General features: G+C 36.0%; 18 pseudogenes; all 18 read left to right on the forward strand.

Annotated features, from left to right (window-relative positions):
• Positions 1-254: 254 nt before the first annotated feature.
• On the forward strand, positions 255-373 carry LOC145648518 (5S ribosomal RNA; annotated as a pseudogene).
• A 793-nt stretch (positions 374-1,166) lies between these two features.
• Positions 1,167-1,285, forward strand: LOC145644249 (5S ribosomal RNA; annotated as a pseudogene).
• A 1,480-nt stretch (positions 1,286-2,765) lies between these two features.
• On the forward strand, positions 2,766-2,884 carry LOC145644084 (5S ribosomal RNA; annotated as a pseudogene).
• Positions 2,885-3,675: 791 nt separating this feature from the next.
• On the forward strand, positions 3,676-3,794 carry LOC145646159 (5S ribosomal RNA; annotated as a pseudogene).
• Positions 3,795-4,036: 242 nt separating this feature from the next.
• LOC145648646 (5S ribosomal RNA) lies at positions 4,037-4,155 on the forward strand (annotated as a pseudogene).
• A 792-nt stretch (positions 4,156-4,947) lies between these two features.
• On the forward strand, positions 4,948-5,066 carry LOC145645333 (5S ribosomal RNA; annotated as a pseudogene).
• Positions 5,067-5,858: 792 nt separating this feature from the next.
• Positions 5,859-5,977, forward strand: LOC145647739 (5S ribosomal RNA; annotated as a pseudogene).
• Positions 5,978-6,769: 792 nt separating this feature from the next.
• LOC145647740 (5S ribosomal RNA) lies at positions 6,770-6,888 on the forward strand (annotated as a pseudogene).
• Positions 6,889-7,680: 792 nt separating this feature from the next.
• Positions 7,681-7,799, forward strand: LOC145647741 (5S ribosomal RNA; annotated as a pseudogene).
• Positions 7,800-8,591: 792 nt separating this feature from the next.
• LOC145647742 (5S ribosomal RNA) lies at positions 8,592-8,710 on the forward strand (annotated as a pseudogene).
• Positions 8,711-9,503: 793 nt separating this feature from the next.
• LOC145649275 (5S ribosomal RNA) lies at positions 9,504-9,622 on the forward strand (annotated as a pseudogene).
• A 793-nt stretch (positions 9,623-10,415) lies between these two features.
• Positions 10,416-10,534, forward strand: LOC145648519 (5S ribosomal RNA; annotated as a pseudogene).
• Positions 10,535-11,327: 793 nt separating this feature from the next.
• Positions 11,328-11,446, forward strand: LOC145644250 (5S ribosomal RNA; annotated as a pseudogene).
• A 1,480-nt stretch (positions 11,447-12,926) lies between these two features.
• LOC145644085 (5S ribosomal RNA) lies at positions 12,927-13,045 on the forward strand (annotated as a pseudogene).
• A 791-nt stretch (positions 13,046-13,836) lies between these two features.
• LOC145646160 (5S ribosomal RNA) lies at positions 13,837-13,955 on the forward strand (annotated as a pseudogene).
• A 793-nt stretch (positions 13,956-14,748) lies between these two features.
• LOC145649979 (5S ribosomal RNA) lies at positions 14,749-14,867 on the forward strand (annotated as a pseudogene).
• A 793-nt stretch (positions 14,868-15,660) lies between these two features.
• Positions 15,661-15,779, forward strand: LOC145647743 (5S ribosomal RNA; annotated as a pseudogene).
• A 792-nt stretch (positions 15,780-16,571) lies between these two features.
• Positions 16,572-16,690, forward strand: LOC145645076 (5S ribosomal RNA; annotated as a pseudogene).
• Positions 16,691-17,371: the final 681 nt, after the last annotated feature.

Consider the following 17,371-nt stretch of genomic DNA (forward strand, 5'->3'; position numbering starts at 1 on the left):
ATGCTGTAAGTTTTTATTGCATCACTTTAATTTACTCTCCAACTGACATGCTTGAATGTGAAGTGCAGTGATTAATAAAAAAAACTGTCTGTTAGTGCCTCCGTATACCAGATGTTGTAAGATTTTATTGCATCATTTAATTTACTTTCAAGATAACATTCTAGAATGTCAAGTGCAGGGATTAATAAAAAAAATTGTCAGATTGGTCTTTGATCATATTTGCTATGATTAGGCAATTTGAGGAAGTCTTTAAGGCTTACGGCCACACCAGCTTGAGAACGCCCAATCTCATCTGACCTTGGAAGCTAAATAAGTTTGGGCCTGGATAGTACTGAGGTGGGACCCTACCTAGGAATACCAGGTGCTGTAAGCTTTTCTTGCATCACTTTAATTTACTTTCAAGCTGACATGCTCAAATGTGAAGTGCAGTGATTAAGAAAAAAAAACTATCTGTTAGCACATGGGAATAGCACATGCTGTAAGTTTTTTTTGCATCACTTTCATTTACTCTCCAACTCACATGCCTGAATGTGAAGTGCAGTGATTCATCAAAAAACTATCTGTTAGCAGCGTGGACTACGAGATGCTGTAAGCTTCTCTTGCATCACTTTAATTTACTTTTAAGATGACATGCTAGGATGTGAAGTGCAGTGATTAATTAAAAAAAACTGTCTGTTAGCATCTGGGAATAGCAGATGCTGTAAGTTTTTGTTGCATCACTTTAATTTAATCTGCAACTGACATGCTTGTATGTGAAGTGTACAGATTAAATAGAAATCTTTTAGTACCAGGGAATAGCAGGTGCTGTAAGATTTTATTGCATCCCTTTAATTTATGTTCAAGCTATCATGTTCAAATTTGAAGTGCAGTGAATAATTAAATCAAACTATCTGCTAGCACCTGGGAATAGCAGATGCTGTAAGTTTTTATTGCATCACTTTAATTTACTCTCCAACTGACATGCTTGAATGTGAAGTGCAGAGATTAAAAAAAAACTGTCTGTTAGTGCCTCCGTATACCAGATGTTGTAAGCTTTTATTGCATCATTTAATTTACTTTCAAGATAACATTCTACAATGTCAAGTGCAGGGATTAATAAAAAAAAATTGTCAGATTGGTCTTTGATCATATTTGCTATGATTAGGCAATTTGAGTAAGTGTTTAAGGCTTATGGCCACACCAGCTTGAGAACCCCCAATCTCATCTGACCTTGGAAGCTGAACAACTTTGGGCCTGGATAGTACTGAGGTGGGACCCTACCTAGGAATACCAGGTGCTGTAAGCTTTTCTTGCATCACTTTAATTTACTTTCAAGCTGACATGCTCAAATGTGAAGTGCAGTGATTAAGAAAAAAAACTATCTGTTAGCACATGGGAATAGCAGATGCTGTAAGTTTTTTTTGCATCACTTTCATTTACTCTCCAACTCACATGCCTGAATGTGAAGTGCAGTGATTCATCAAAAACTATCTGTTAGCAGCTTGGACTACGAGATGCTGTAAGCTTCTCTTGCATCACTTTAATTTACTTTTAAGATGACATGCTAGGATGTGAAGTGCAGTGATTAATTAAAAAAAACTGTCTGTTAGCACCTGGGAATAGCAGATGCTGTAAGTTTTTGTTGCATCACTTTAATTTAATCTGCAACTGACATGCTTGTATGTGAAGTGTACAGATTAAATAGAAATCTTTTAGTACCAGGGAATAGCAGGTGCTGTAAGATTTTATTGCATCCCTTTAATTTATGTTCAAGCTTCATGTTCAAATTTGAAGTGCAGTGAATAATTAAATCAAACTATCTGCTAGCACCTGGGAATAGCAGACGCTGTAAGTTTTTATTGCATCACTTTAATTTACTCTCCAACTGACATGCTTGAATGTGAAGTGCAGTGATTAAAAAAAAACTGTCTGTTAGTGCCTCCGAATACCAGATGTTGTAAGCTTTTATTGCATCATTTAATTTACTTTCAAGATAACATTCTAGAATGTCAAGTGCAGGGATTAATAAAAAAAATTGTCAGATTGGTCTTTGATCATATTTGCTATGATTAGGCAATTAGAGTAAGTGTTTAAGGCTTACGGCCACACCAGCTTGAGAACGTCCAATCTCATCTGACCTTGGAAACTGAACAACGTTGGGCCTGGATAGTACTGAGGTGGGACCCTACCTAGGAATACCAGGTGCTGTAACCTTTTCTTGCATCACTTTAATTTACTTTCAAGCTGACATGCTCAAATGTGAAGTGCAGTGATTAATAAAAAAAACTCTCTGTTAGCACATGGGAATAACAGATGCTGTAAGTTTTTTTTGCATCACTTTCATTTACTCTCCAACTCACGTGCCTGAATGTGAAGTGCAGTGATTCATCAAAAAACTATCTGTTAGCAGCTTGGACTACGAGATGCTGTAAGCTTCTCTTGCATCACTTTAATTTACTTTTAAGATGACATGCTAGGATGTGAAGTGCAGTGATTAATAAAAAAAAACTATCTGCTAGCACCTGGGAATAGCAGATGCAGTAAGTTTTTATTGCATCACTTTAATTTACTCTCCAACTGACATGCTTGAATGTGAAGTGCAGTGATTAAAAAAAACTGTCTGTTAGTGCCTCCGTATACCAGATGTTGTAAGATTTTATTGCATCATTTAATTTACTTTCAAGATAACATTCTAGAATGTCAAGTGCAGGGATTAATAAAAAAAATTGTTAGATTGGTCTTTGATCATATTTGCTATGATTAGGCAATTTGAGGAAGTCTTTAAGGCTTACGGCCACACCATCTTGAGAACGCCCAATCTCATCTGACCTTGGAAGCTTAATAAGTTTGGGCCTGGATAGTACTGAGGTGGGACCCTAACTAGGAATACCAGGTGCTGTAAGCTTTTCTTGCATCACTTTAATTTATTTTCAAGCTGACATGCTCAAATGTGAAGTGCAGTGATTAATAAAAAAAACTATCTGTTAGCACATGGGAATAGCAGATGCTGTAAGTTTTTTTTGCATCACTTTCATTTACTCTCCAACTCACATGCCTGAATGTGAAGTGCAGTGATTCATCAAAAAACTATCTGTTAGCAGCTTGGACTACGAGATGCTGTAAGCTTCTCTTGCATCACTTTAATTTACTTTTAAGATGACATGCTAGGATGTGAAGTGCAGTGATTAATTAAAAAAAACTATCTGTTAGCACCTGGGAATAGCAGATGCTGTAAGTTTTTGTTGCATCACTTTAATTTAATCTGCAACTGACATGCTTGTATGTGAAGTGTACAGATTAAATAGAAATCTTTTAGTAACAGGGAATAGCAGGTGCTGTAAGATTTTATTGTATCCCTTTAATTTATGTTCAAGCTATCATGTTCAAATTTGAAGTGCAGTGAATGATTAAATCAAACTATCTGCTAGCACCTAGGAATAGCAGATGCTGTAAGTTTTTATTGCATCACTTTAATTTACTCTCCAACTGACATGCTTGAATGTGAAATGCAGTGATTAAAAAAAAACTGTCTGTTAGTGCCTCCGAATACCAGATGTTGTAAGCTTTTATTGCATCATTTAATTTACTTTCAAGATAACATTCTAGAATGTCAAGTGCAGGGATTAATAAAAAAAATTGTCAGATTGGTCTTTGATCATATTTGCTATGATTAGGCAATTAGAGTAAGTGTTTAAGGCTTACGGCCACACCAGCTTGAGAACGTCCAATCTCATCTGACCTTGGAAACTGAACAACTTTGGGCCTGGATAGTACTGAGATGGGACCCTACCTAGGAATACCAGGTGCTGTAACCTTTTCTTGCATCACTTTAATTTACTTTCAAGCTGACATGCTCAAATGTGAAGTGCAGTGATTAATAAAAAAAACTGTCTGTTAGTGCCTCCGTATACCAGATGTTGTAAGATTTTATTGCATCATTTAATTTACTTTCAAGATAACATTCTAGAATGTCAAGTGCAGGGATTAATAAAAAAAATTGTCAGATTGGTCTTTGATCATATTTGCTATGATTAGGCAATTTGAGGAAGCTTTTAAGGCTTACGGCCACACCAGCTTGAGAACGCCCAATCTCATCTGACCTTGGAAGCTAAGTAAGTTTGGGCCTGGATAGTACTGAGGTGGGACCCTACCTAGGAATGCCAGGTGCTGTAAGCTTTTCTTGCATCACTTTAATTTATTTTCAAGCTGACATGCTCAAATGTGAAGTGCAGTGATTAATAAAAAAAACTATCTGTTAGCACATGGGAATAGCAGATGCTGTAAGTTTTTTTTGCATCACTTTCATTTACTCTCCAACTCACATGCCTGAATGTGAAGTGCAGTGATTCATCAAAAAACTATCTGTTAGCAGCTTGGACTACGAGATGCTGTAAGCTTCTCTTGCATCACTTTAATTTACTTTTAAGATGACATGCTAGGATGTGAAGTGCAGTGATTAATTAAAAAAAACTGTCTGTTAGCACCTGGGAATAGCAGATGCTGTAAGTTTTTGTTGCATCACTTTAATTTAATCTGCAACTGACATGCTTCTATGTGAAGTGTACAGATTAAATAGAAATCTTTTAGTAACAGGGAATAGCAGGTGCTGTAAGATTTTATTGCATCCCTTTAATTTATGTTCAAGCTATCATGTTCAAATTTGAAGTGCAGTGAATGATTAAATCAAACTATCTGCTAGCACCTAGGAATAGCAGATGCTGTAAGTTTTTATTGCATCACTTTAATTTACTCTCCAACTGACATGCTTGAATGTGAAGTGCAGTGATTAATAAAAAAACTGTCTGTTAGTGCCTCCGTATACCAGATGTTGTAAGCTTTTATTGCATCATTTAATTTACTTTCAAGATAACATTCTACAATGTCAAGTGCAGGGATTAATAACAAAAATTGTCAGATTGGTCTTTGATCATATTTGCTATGATTAGGCAATTTGAGTAAGTGTTTAAGGCTTACGGCCACAGCAGCTTGAGAACGACCAGTCTCGTCTGACCTTGGAAGCGAAACAAGTTTGGGCCTGGATAGTACTGAGGTGGGACCCTATCTAGGAATACCAGGTGCTGTAAGCTTTTCTTGCATCACTTTAATTTATTTTCAAGCTGACATGCTCAAATGTGAAGTGCAGTGATTAATAAAAAAAACTATCTGTTAGCACATGGGAATAGCAGATGCTGTAAGTTTTTTTTGCATCACTTTCATTTACTCTCCAACTCACATGCCTGAATGTGAAGTGCAGTGATTCATCAAAAAACTATCTGTTAGCAGCTTGGACTACGAGATGCTGTAAGCTTCTCTTGCATCACTTTAATTTACTTTTAAGATGACATGCTCAAATGTGAAGTGCAGTGATTAATTAAAAAAAACTATCTGTTAGCACCTGGGAATAGCAGATGCTGTAAGTTTTTGTTGCATCACTTTAATTTAATCTGCAACTGACATGCTTGTATGTGAAGTGTACAGATTAAATAGAAATCTTTTAGTAACAGGGAATAGCAGGTGCTGTAAGATTTTATTGCATCCCTTTAATTTATGTTCAAGCTATCATGTTCAAATTTGAAGTGCAGTGAATGATTAAATCAAACTATCTGCTAGCACCTAGGAATAGCAGATGCTGTAAGTTTTTATTGCATCACATTAATTTACTCTCCAACTGACATGCTTGAATGTGAAGTGCAGTGATTAATAAAAAAACTGTCTGTTAGTGCCTCCGTATACCAGATGTTGTAAGCTTTTATTGCATCATTTAATTTACTTTCAAGATAACATTCTAGAATGTCAAGTGCAGGGATTAATAAAAAAAATTGTCAGATTGGTCTTTGATCATATTTGCTATGATTAGGCAATTTGAGGAAGCTTTTAAGGCTTACGGCCACACCAGCTTGAGAACGCCCAATCTCATCTGACCTTGGAAGCTAAGTAAGTTTGGGCCTGGATAGTACTGAGGTGGGACCCTACCTAGGAATACCAGGTGCTGTAAGCTTTTCTTGCATCACTTTAATTTATTTTCAAGCTGACATGCTCAAATGTGAAGTGCAGTGATTAATAAAAAAAACTATCTGTTAGCACATGGGAATAGCACATGCTGTAAGTTTTTTTTGCATCACTTTCATTTACTCTCCAACTCACATGCCTGAATGTGAAGTGCAGTGATTCATCAAAAAACTATCTGTTAGCAGCGTGGACTACAAGATGCTGTAAGCTTCTCTTGCATCACTTTAATTTACTTTTAAGATGACATGCTAGGATGTGAAGTGCAGTGATTAATTAAAAAAAACTGTCTGTTAGCATCTGGGAATAGCAGATGCTGTAAGTTTTTGTTGCATCACTTTAATTTAATCTGCAACTGACATGCTTGTATGTGAAGTGTACAGATTAAATAGAAATCTTTTAGTAACAGGGAATAGCAGGTGCTGTAAGATTTTATTGCATCCCTTTAATTTATGTTCAAGCTATCATGTTCAAATTTGAAGTGCAGTGAATGATTAAATCAAACTATCTGCTAGCACCTAGGAATAGCAGATGCTGTAAGTTTTTATTGCATCACTTTAATTTACTCTCCAACTGACATGCTTGAATGTGAAGTGCAGTGATTAATAAAAAAACTGTCTGTTAGTGCCTCCGTATACCAGATGTTGTAAGATTTTATTGCATCATTTAATTTACTTTCAAGATAACATTCTAGAATGTCAAGTGCAGGGATTAATGAAAAAAATTGTCAGATTGGTCTTTGATCATATTTGCTATGATTAGGCAATTTGAGGAAGCTTTTAAGGCTTACGGCCACACCAGCTTGAGAACGCCCAATCTCATCTGACCTTGGAAGCTAAGTAAGTTTGGGCCTGGATAGTACTGAGGTGGGACCCTACCTAGGAATACCAGGTGCTGTAAGCTTTTCTTGCATCACTTTAATTTATTTTCAAGCTGACATGCTCAAATGTGAAGTGCAGTGATTAATAAAAAAAACTATCTGTTAGCACATGGGAATAGCAGATGCTGTAAGTTTTTTTTGCATCACTTTCATTTACTCTCCAACTCACATGCCTGAATGTGAAGTGCAGTGATTCATCAAAAAACTATCTGTTAGCAGCTTGGACTACGAGATGCTGTAAGCTTCTCTTGCATCACTTTAATTTACTTTTAAGATGACATGCTAGGATGTGAAGTGCAGTGATTAATTAAAAAAAACTATCTGTTAGCACCTGGGAATAGCAGATGCTGTAAGTTTTTGTTGCATCACTTTAATTTAATCTGCAACTGACATGCTTGTATGTGAAGTGTACAGATTAAATAGAAATCTTTTAGTAACAGGGAATAGCAGGTGCTGTAAGATTTTATTGCATCCCTTTAATTTATGTTCAAGCTATCATGTTCAAATTTGAAGTGCAGTGAATGATTAAATCAAACTATCTGCTAGCACCTAGGAATAGCAGATGCTGTAAGTTTTTATTGCATCACTTTAATTTACTCTCCAACTGACATGCTTGAATGTGAAGTGCAGTGATTAATAAAAAAACTGTCTGTTAGTGCCTCCGTATACCAGATGTTGTAAGATTTTATTGCATCATTTAATTTACTTTCAAGATAACATTCTAGAATGTCAAGTGCAGGGATTAATAAAAAAAATTGTCAGATTGGTCTTTGATCATATTTGCTATGATTAGGCAATTTGAGGAAGCTTTTAAAGCTTACGGCCACACCAGCTTGAGAACGCCCAATCTCATCTGACCTTGGAAGCTAAGTAAGTTTGGGCCTGGATAGTACTGAGGTGGGACCCTACCTAGGAATACCAGGTGCTGTAAGCTTTTCTTGCATCACTTTAATTTATTTTCAAGCTGACATGCTCAAATGTGAAGTGCAGTGATTAATAAAAAAAACTATCTGTTAGCACATGGGAATAGCAGATGCTGTAAGTTTTTTTTGCATCACTTTCATTTACTCTCCAACTCACATGCCTGAATGTGAAGTGCAGTGATTCATCAAAAAACTATCTGTTAGCAGCTTGGACTACGAGATGCTGTAAGCTTCTCTTGCATCACTTTAATTTACTTTTAAGATGACATGCTAGGATGTGAAGTGCAGTGATTAATTAAAAAAAACTATCTGTTAGCACCTGGGAATAGCAGATGCTGTAAGTTTTTGTTGCATCACTTTAATTTAATCTGCAACTGACATGCTTGTATGTGAAGTGTACAGATTAAATAGAAATCTTTTAGTAACAGGGAATAGCAGGTGCTGTAAGATTTTATTGCATCCCTTTAATTTATGTTCAAGCTATCATGTTCAAATTTGAAGTGCAGTGAATGATTAAATCAAACTATCTGCTAGCACCTAGGAATAGCAGATGCTGTAAGTTTTTATTGCATCACTTTAATTTACTCTCCAACTGACATGCTTGAATGTGAAGTGCAGTGATTAATAAAAAAACTGTCTGTTAGTGCCTCCGTATACCAGATGTTGTAAGCTTTTATTGCATCATTTAATTTACTTTCAAGATAACATTCTACAATGTCAAGTGCAGGGATTAATAACAAAAATTGTCAGATTGGTCTTTGATCATATTTGCTATGATTAGGCAATTTGAGTAAGTCTTTAAGGCTTACGGCCACACCAGCTTGAGAACGCCCAATCTCATCTGACCTTGGAAGCTAAGTAAGTTTGGGCCTGGATAGTACTGAGGTGGGACCCTACCTAGGAATACCAGGTGCTGTAAGCTTTTCTTGCATCACTTTAATTTACTTTCAAGCTGACATGCTCAAATGTGAAGTGCAGTGATTAAGAAAAAAAAACTATCTGTTAGCACATGGGAATAGCACATGCTGTAAGTTTTTTTTGCATCACTTTCATTTACTCTCGAACTCACATGCCTGAATGTGAAGTGCAGTGATTCATCAAAAAACTATCTGTTAGCAGCGTGGACTACGAGATGCTGTAAGCTTCTCTTGCATCACTTTAATTTACTTTTAAGATGACATGCTAGGATGTGAAGTGCAGTGATTAATTAAAAAAAACTGTCTGTTAGCATCTGGGAATAGCAGATGCTGTAAGTTTTTGTTGCATCACTTTAATTTAATCTGCAACTGACATGCTTGTATGTGAAGTGTACAGATTAAATAGAAATCTTTTAGTAACAGGGAATAGCAGGTGCTGTAAGATTTTATTGCATCCCTTTAATTTATGTTCAAGCTATCATGTTCAAATTTGAAGTGCAGTGAATAATTAAATCAAACTATCTGCTAGCACCTGGGAATAGCAGATGCTGTAAGTTTTTATTGCATCACTTTAATTTACTCTCCAACTGACATGCTTGAATGTGAAGTGCAGTGATTAATAAAAAAACTGTCTGTTAGTGCCTCCGTATACCAGATGTTGTAAGATTTTATTGCATCATTTAATTTACTTTCAAGATAACATTCTAGAATGTCAAGTGCAGGGATTAATAAAAAAAATTGTCAGATTGGTCTTTGATCATATTTGCTATGATTAGGCAATTTGAGGAAGTCTTTAAGGCTTACGGCCACACCATCTTGAGAACGCCCAATCTCATCTGACCTTGGAAGCTAAATAAGTTTGGGCCTGGATAGTACTGAGGTGGGACCCTACCTAGGAATACCAGGTGCTGTAAGCTTTTCTTGCATCACTTTAATTTACTTTCAAGCTGACATGCTCAAATGTGAAGTGCAGTGATTAAGAAAAAAAAACTATCTGTTAGCACATGGGAATAGCACATGCTGTAAGTTTTTTTTGCATCACTTTCATTTACTCTCCAACTCACATGCCTGAATGTGAAGTGCAGTGATTCATCAAAAAACTATCTGTTAGCAGCGTGGACTACGAGATGCTGTAAGCTTCTCTTGCATCACTTTAATTTACTTTTAAGATGACATGCTAGGATGTGAAGTGCAGTGATTAATTAAAAAAAACTGTCTGTTAGCATCTGGGAATAGCAGATGCTGTAAGTTTTTGTTGCATCACTTTAATTTAATCTGCAACTGACATGCTTGTATGTGAAGTGTACAGATTAAATAGAAATCTTTTAGTACCAGGGAATAGCAGGTGCTGTAAGATTTTATTGCATCCCTTTAATTTATGTTCAAGCTATCATGTTCAAATTTGAAGTGCAGTGAATAATTAAATCAAACTATCTGCTAGCACCTGGGAATAGCAGATGCTGTAAGTTTTTATTGCATCACTTTAATTTACTCTCCAACTGACATGCTTGAATGTGAAGTGCAGTGATTAATAAAAAAACTGTCTGTTAGTGCCTCCGTATACCAGATGTTGTAAGATTTTATTGCATCATTTAATTTACTTTCAAGATAACATTCTAGAATGTCAAGTGCAGGGATTAATAAAAAAAATTGTCAGATTGGTCTTTGATCATATTTGCTATGATTAGGCAATTTGAGGAAGTCTTTAAGGCTTACGGCCACACCAGCTTGAGAACGCCCAATCTCATCTGACCTTGGAAGCTAAATAAGTTTGGGCCTGGATAGTACTGAGGTGGGACCCTACCTAGGAATACCAGGTGCTGTAAGCTTTTCTTGCATCACTTTAATTTACTTTCAAGCTGACATGCTCAAATGTGAAGTGCAGTGATTAAGAAAAAAAAACTATCTGTTAGCACATGGGAATAGCACATGCTGTAAGTTTTTTTTGCATCACTTTCATTTACTCTCCAACTCACATGCCTGAATGTGAAGTGCAGTGATTCATCAAAAAACTATCTGTTAGCAGCGTGGACTACGAGATGCTGTAAGCTTCTCTTGCATCACTTTAATTTACTTTTAAGATGACATGCTAGGATGTGAAGTGCAGTGATTAATTAAAAAAAACTGTCTGTTAGCATCTGGGAATAGCAGATGCTGTAAGTTTTTGTTGCATCACTTTAATTTAATCTGCAACTGACATGCTTGTATGTGAAGTGTACAGATTAAATAGAAATCTTTTAGTACCAGGGAATAGCAGGTGCTGTAAGATTTTATTGCATCCCTTTAATTTATGTTCAAGCTATCATGTTCAAATTTGAAGTGCAGTGAATAATTAAATCAAACTATCTGCTAGCACCTGGGAATAGCAGATGCTGTAAGTTTTTATTGCATCACTTTAATTTACTCTCCAACTGACATGCTTGAATGTGAAGTGCAGAGATTAAAAAAAAACTGTCTGTTAGTGCCTCCGTATACCAGATGTTGTAAGCTTTTATTGCATCATTTAATTTACTTTCAAGATAACATTCTACAATGTCAAGTGCAGGGATTAATAAAAAAAAATTGTCAGATTGGTCTTTGATCATATTTGCTATGATTAGGCAATTTGAGTAAGTGTTTAAGGCTTATGGCCACACCAGCTTGAGAACCCCCAATCTCATCTGACCTTGGAAGCTGAACAACTTTGGGCCTGGATAGTACTGAGGTGGGACCCTACCTAGGAATACCAGGTGCTGTAAGCTTTTCTTGCATCACTTTAATTTACTTTCAAGCTGACATGCTCAAATGTGAAGTGCAGTGATTAAGAAAAAAAACTATCTGTTAGCACATGGGAATAGCAGATGCTGTAAGTTTTTTTTGCATCACTTTCATTTACTCTCCAACTCACATGCCTGAATGTGAAGTGCAGTGATTCATCAAAAACTATCTGTTAGCAGCTTGGACTACGAGATGCTGTAAGCTTCTCTTGCATCACTTTAATTTACTTTTAAGATGACATGCTAGGATGTGAAGTGCAGTGATTAATTAAAAAAAACTGTCTGTTAGCACCTGGGAATAGCAGATGCTGTAAGTTTTTGTTGCATCACTTTAATTTAATCTGCAACTGACATGCTTGTATGTGAAGTGTACAGATTAAATAGAAATCTTTTAGTACCAGGGAATAGCAGGTGCTGTAAGATTTTATTGCATCCCTTTAATTTATGTTCAAGCTTCATGTTCAAATTTGAAGTGCAGTGAATAATTAAATCAAACTATCTGCTAGCACCTGGGAATAGCAGACGCTGTAAGTTTTTATTGCATCACTTTAATTTACTCTCCAACTGACATGCTTGAATGTGAAGTGCAGTGATTAAAAAAAAACTGTCTGTTAGTGCCTCCGAATACCAGATGTTGTAAGCTTTTATTGCATCATTTAATTTACTTTCAAGATAACATTCTAGAATGTCAAGTGCAGGGATTAATAAAAAAAATTGTCAGATTGGTCTTTGATCATATTTGCTATGATTAGGCAATTAGAGTAAGTGTTTAAGGCTTACGGCCACACCAGCTTGAGAACGTCCAATCTCATCTGACCTTGGAAACTGAACAACGTTGGGCCTGGATAGTACTGAGGTGGGACCCTACCTAGGAATACCAGGTGCTGTAACCTTTTCTTGCATCACTTTAATTTACTTTCAAGCTGACATGCTCAAATGTGAAGTGCAGTGATTAATAAAAAAAACTCTCTGTTAGCACATGGGAATAGCAGATGCTGTAAGTTTTTTTTGCATCACTTTCATTTACTCTCCAACTCACGTGCCTGAATGTGAAGTGCAGTGATTCATCAAAAAACTATCTGTTAGCAGCTTGGACTACGAGATGCTGTAAGCTTCTCTTGCATCACTTTAATTTACTTTTAAGATGACATGCTAGGATGTGAAGTGCAGTGATTAATAAAAAAAAACTATCTGCTAGCACCTGGGAATAGCAGATGCAGTAAGTTTTTATTGCATCACTTTAATTTACTCTCCAACTGACATGCTTGAATGTGAAGTGCAGTGATTAAAAAAAACTGTCTGTTAGTGCCTCCGTATACCAGATGTTGTAAGATTTTATTGCATCATTTAATTTACTTTCAAGATAACATTCTAGAATGTCAAGTGCAGGGATTAATAAAAAAAATTGTTAGATTGGTCTTTGATCATATTTGCTATGATTAGGCAATTTGAGGAAGTCTTTAAGGCTTACGGCCACACCATCTTGAGAACGCCCAATCTCATCTGACCTTGGAAGCTTAATAAGTTTGGGCCTGGATAGTACTGAGGTGGGACCCTAACTAGGAATACCAGGTGCTGTAAGCTTTTCTTGCATCACTTTAATTTATTTTCAAGCTGACATGCTCAAATGTGAAGTGCAGTGATTAATAAAAAAAACTATCTGTTAGCACATGGGAATAGCAGATGCTGTAAGTTTTTTTTGCATCACTTTCATTTACTCTCCAACTCACATGCCTGAATGTGAAGTGCAGTGATTCATCAAAAAACTATCTGTTAGCAGCTTGGACTACGAGATGCTGTAAGCTTCTCTTGCATCACTTTAATTTACTTTTAAGATGACATGCTAGGATGTGAAGTGCAGTGATTAATTAAAAAAAACTGTCTGTTAGCACCTGGGAATAGCAGATGCTGTAAGTTTTTGTTGCATCACTTTAATTTAATCTGCAACTGACATGCTTGTATGTGAAGTGTACAGATTAAATAGAAATCTTTTAGTAACAGGGAATAGCAGGTGCTGTAAGATTTTATTGTATCCCTTTAATTTATGTTCAAGCTATCATGTTCAAATTTGAAGTGCAGTGAATGATTAAATCAAACTATCTGCTAGCACCTAGGAATAGCAGATGCTGTAAGTTTTTATTGCATCACTTTAATTTACTCTCCAACTGACATGCTTGAATGTGAAATGCAGTGATTAAAAAAAAACTGTCTGTTAGTGCCTCCGAATACCAGATGTTGTAAGCTTTTATTGCATCATTTAATTTACTTTCAAGATAACATTCTAGAATGTCAAGTGCAGGGATTAATAAAAAAAATTGTCAGATTGGTCTTTGATCATATTTGCTATGATTAGGCAATTAGAGTAAGTGTTTAAGGCTTACGGCCACACCAGCTTGAGAACGTCCAATCTCATCTGACCTTGGAAACTGAACAACTTTGGGCCTGGATAGTACTGAGATGGGACCCTACCTAGGAATACCAGGTGCTGTAACCTTTTCTTGCATCACTTTAATTTACTTTCAAGCTGACATGCTCAAATGTGAAGTGCAGTGATTAATAAAAAAAACTCTCTGTTAGCACATGGGAATAGCAGATGCTGTAAGTTTTTTTTGCATCACTTTCATTTACTCTCCAACTCACATGCCTGAATGTGAAGTGCAGTGATTCATCAAAAAACTATCTGTTAGCAGCTTGGACTACGAGATGCTGTAAGCTTCTCTTGCATCACTTTAATTTACTTTTAAGATGACATGCTAGGATGTGAAGTGCAGTGATTAATTAAAAAAAACTGTCTGTTAGCACCTGGGAATAGCAGATGCTGTAAGTTTTTGTTGCATCACTTTAATTTAATCTGCAACTGACATGCTTGTTTGTGAAGTGTACAGATTAAATAGAAATCTTTTAGTACCAGGGAATAGCAGGTGCTGTAAGATTTTATTGCATCCCTTTAATTTATGTTCAAGCTATCATGTTCAAATTTGAAGTGCAGTGAATAATTAAATCAAACTATCTGCTAGCACCTGGGAATAGCAGATGCTGTAAGTTTTTATTGCATCACTTTAATTTACTCTCCAACTGACATGCTTGAATGTGAAGTGCAGTGATTAATAAAAAAAACTGTCTGTTAGTGCCTCCGTATACCAGATGTTGTAAGATTTTATTGCATCATTTAATTTACTTTCAAGATAACATTCTAGAATGTCAAGTGCAGGGATTAATAAAAAAAATTGTCAGATTGGTCTTTGATCATATTTGCTATGATTAGGCAATTTGAGGAAGCTTTTAAGGCTTACGGCCACACCAGCTTGAGAACGCCCAATCTCATCTGACCTTGGAAGCTATGTAAGTTTGGGCCTGGATAGTACTGAGGTGGGACCCTACCTAGGAATACCAGGTGCTGTAAGCTTTTCTTGCATCACTTTAATTTATTTTCAAGATGACATGCTCAAATGTGAAGTGCAGTGATTAATAAAAAAAACTATCTGTTAGCACATGGGAATAGCAGATGCTGTAAGTTTTTTTTGCATCACTTTCATTTACTCTCCAACTCACATGCCTGAATGTGAAGTGCAGTGATTCATCAAAAAACTATCTGTTAGCAGCTTGGACTACGAGATGCTGTAAGCTTCTCTTGCATCACTTTAATTTACTTTTAAGATGACATGCTAGGATGTGAAGTGCAGTGATTAATTAAAAAAAACTGTCTGTTAGCACCTGGGAATAGCAGATGCTGTAAGTTTTTGTTGCATCACTTTAATTTAATCTGCAACTGACATGCTTGTTTGTGAAGTGTACAGATTAAATAGAAATCTTTTAGTACCAGGGAATAGCAGGTGCTGTAAGATTTTATTGCATCCCTTTAATTTATGTTCAAGCTATCATGTTCAAATTTGAAGTGCAGTGAATAATTAAATCAAACTATCTGCTAGCACCTGGGAATAGCAGATGCTGTAAGTTTTTATTGCATCACTTTAATTTACTCTCCAACTGACATGCTTGAATGTGAAGTGCAGTGATTAATAAAAAAAACTGTCTGTTAGTGCCTCCGTATACCAGATGTTGTAAGATTTTATTGCATCATTTAATTTACTTTCAAGATAACATTCTAGAATGTCAAGTGCAGGGATTAATAAAAAAAATTGTCAGATTGGTCTTTGATCATATTTGCTATGATTAGGCAATTTGAGGAAGCTTTTAAGGCTTACGGCCACACCAGCTTGAGAACGCCCAATCTCATCTGACCTTGGAAGCTAAGTAAGTTTGGGCCTGGATAGTACTGAGGTGGGACCCTACCTAGGAATACCAGGTGCTGTAAGCTTTTCTTGCATCACTCTAATTTACTTTCAAGCTGACATGCTCAAATGTGAAGTGCAGTGATTAATAAAAAAAACTCTCTGTTAGCACATGGGAATAGCAGATGCTGTAAGTTTTTTTTGCATCACTTTCATTTACTCTCCAACTCACATTCCTGAATGTGAAGTGCAGTGATTCATCAAAAAACTATCTGTTAGCAGCTTGGACTACGAGATGCTGTAAGCTTCTCTTGCATCACTTTAATTTACTTTTAAGATGACATGCTAGGATGTGAAGTGCAGTGATTAATTAAAAAAAACTATCTGTTAGCACCTGGGAATAGCAGATGCTGTAAGTTTTTGTTGCATCACTTTAATTTAATCTGCAACTGACATGCTTGTATGTGAAGTGTACAGATTAAATAGAAATCTTTTAGTAACAGGGAATAGCAGGTGCTGTAAGATTTTATTGCATCCCTTTAATTTATGTTCAAGCTATCATGTTCAAATTTGAAGTGCAGTGAATGATTAAATCAAACTATCTGCTAGCACCTAGGAATAGCAGATGCTGTAAGTTTTTATTGCATCACTTTAATTTACTCTCCAACTGACATGCTTGAATGTGAAGTGCAGTGATTAATAAAAAAACTGTCTGTTAGTGCCTCCGTATACCAGATGTTGTAAGCTTTTATTGCATCATTTAATTTACTTTCAAGATAACATTCTACAATGTCAAGTGCAGGGATTAATAACAAAAATTGTCAGATTGGTCTTTGATCATATTTGCTATGATTATGCAATTTGAGTAAGTGTTTAAGGCTTACGGCCACACCAGCTTGAGAACGACTATTCTCGTCTGACCTTGGAAGCGAAACAAGTTTGGGCCTGGATAGTACTGAGGTGGGACCCTATCTAGGAATACCAGGTGCTGTAAGCTTTTCTTGCATCACTTTAATTTATTTTCAAGCTGACATGCTCAAATGTGAAGTGCAGTGATTCATCAAAAAACTATCTGTTAGCAGCTTGGACTACGAGATGCTGTAAGCTTCTCTTGCATCACTTTAATTTACTTTTAAGATGACATGCTAGGATGTGAAGTGCAGTGATTAATTAAAAAAAACTGTCTGTTAGCACCTGGGAATAGCAGATGCTGTAAGTTTTTGTTGCATCACTTTAATTTAATCTGCAACTGCCATGCTTGTTTGTGAAGTGTACAGATTAAATAGAAATCTTTTAGTACCAGGGAATAGCAGGTGCTGTAAGATTTTATTGCATCCCTTTAATTTATGTTCAAGCTATCATGTTCAAATTTGAAGTGCAGTGAATAATTAAATCAAACTATCTGCTAGCACCTGGGAATAGCAGATGCTGTAAGTTTTTATTGCATCACTTTAATTTACTCTCCAACTGACATGCTTGAATGTGAAGTGCAGTGATTAATAAAAAAAACTGTCTGTTAGTGCCTCCGTATACCAGATGTTGTAAGATTTTATTGCATCATTTAATTTACTTTCAAGATAACATTCTAGAATGTCAAGTGCAGGGATTAATAAAAAAAATTGTCAGATTGGTCTTTGATCATATTTGCTATGATTAGGCAATTTGAGGAAGCTTTTAA

Source organism: Electrophorus electricus, chromosome 13 (assembly GCF_041902795.1).
Source record: "Electrophorus electricus isolate QZ-2024a chromosome 13, ASM4190279v1, whole genome shotgun sequence".
In the NCBI taxonomy this organism is placed as follows: domain Eukaryota; kingdom Metazoa; phylum Chordata; class Actinopteri; order Gymnotiformes; family Gymnotidae; genus Electrophorus; species Electrophorus electricus.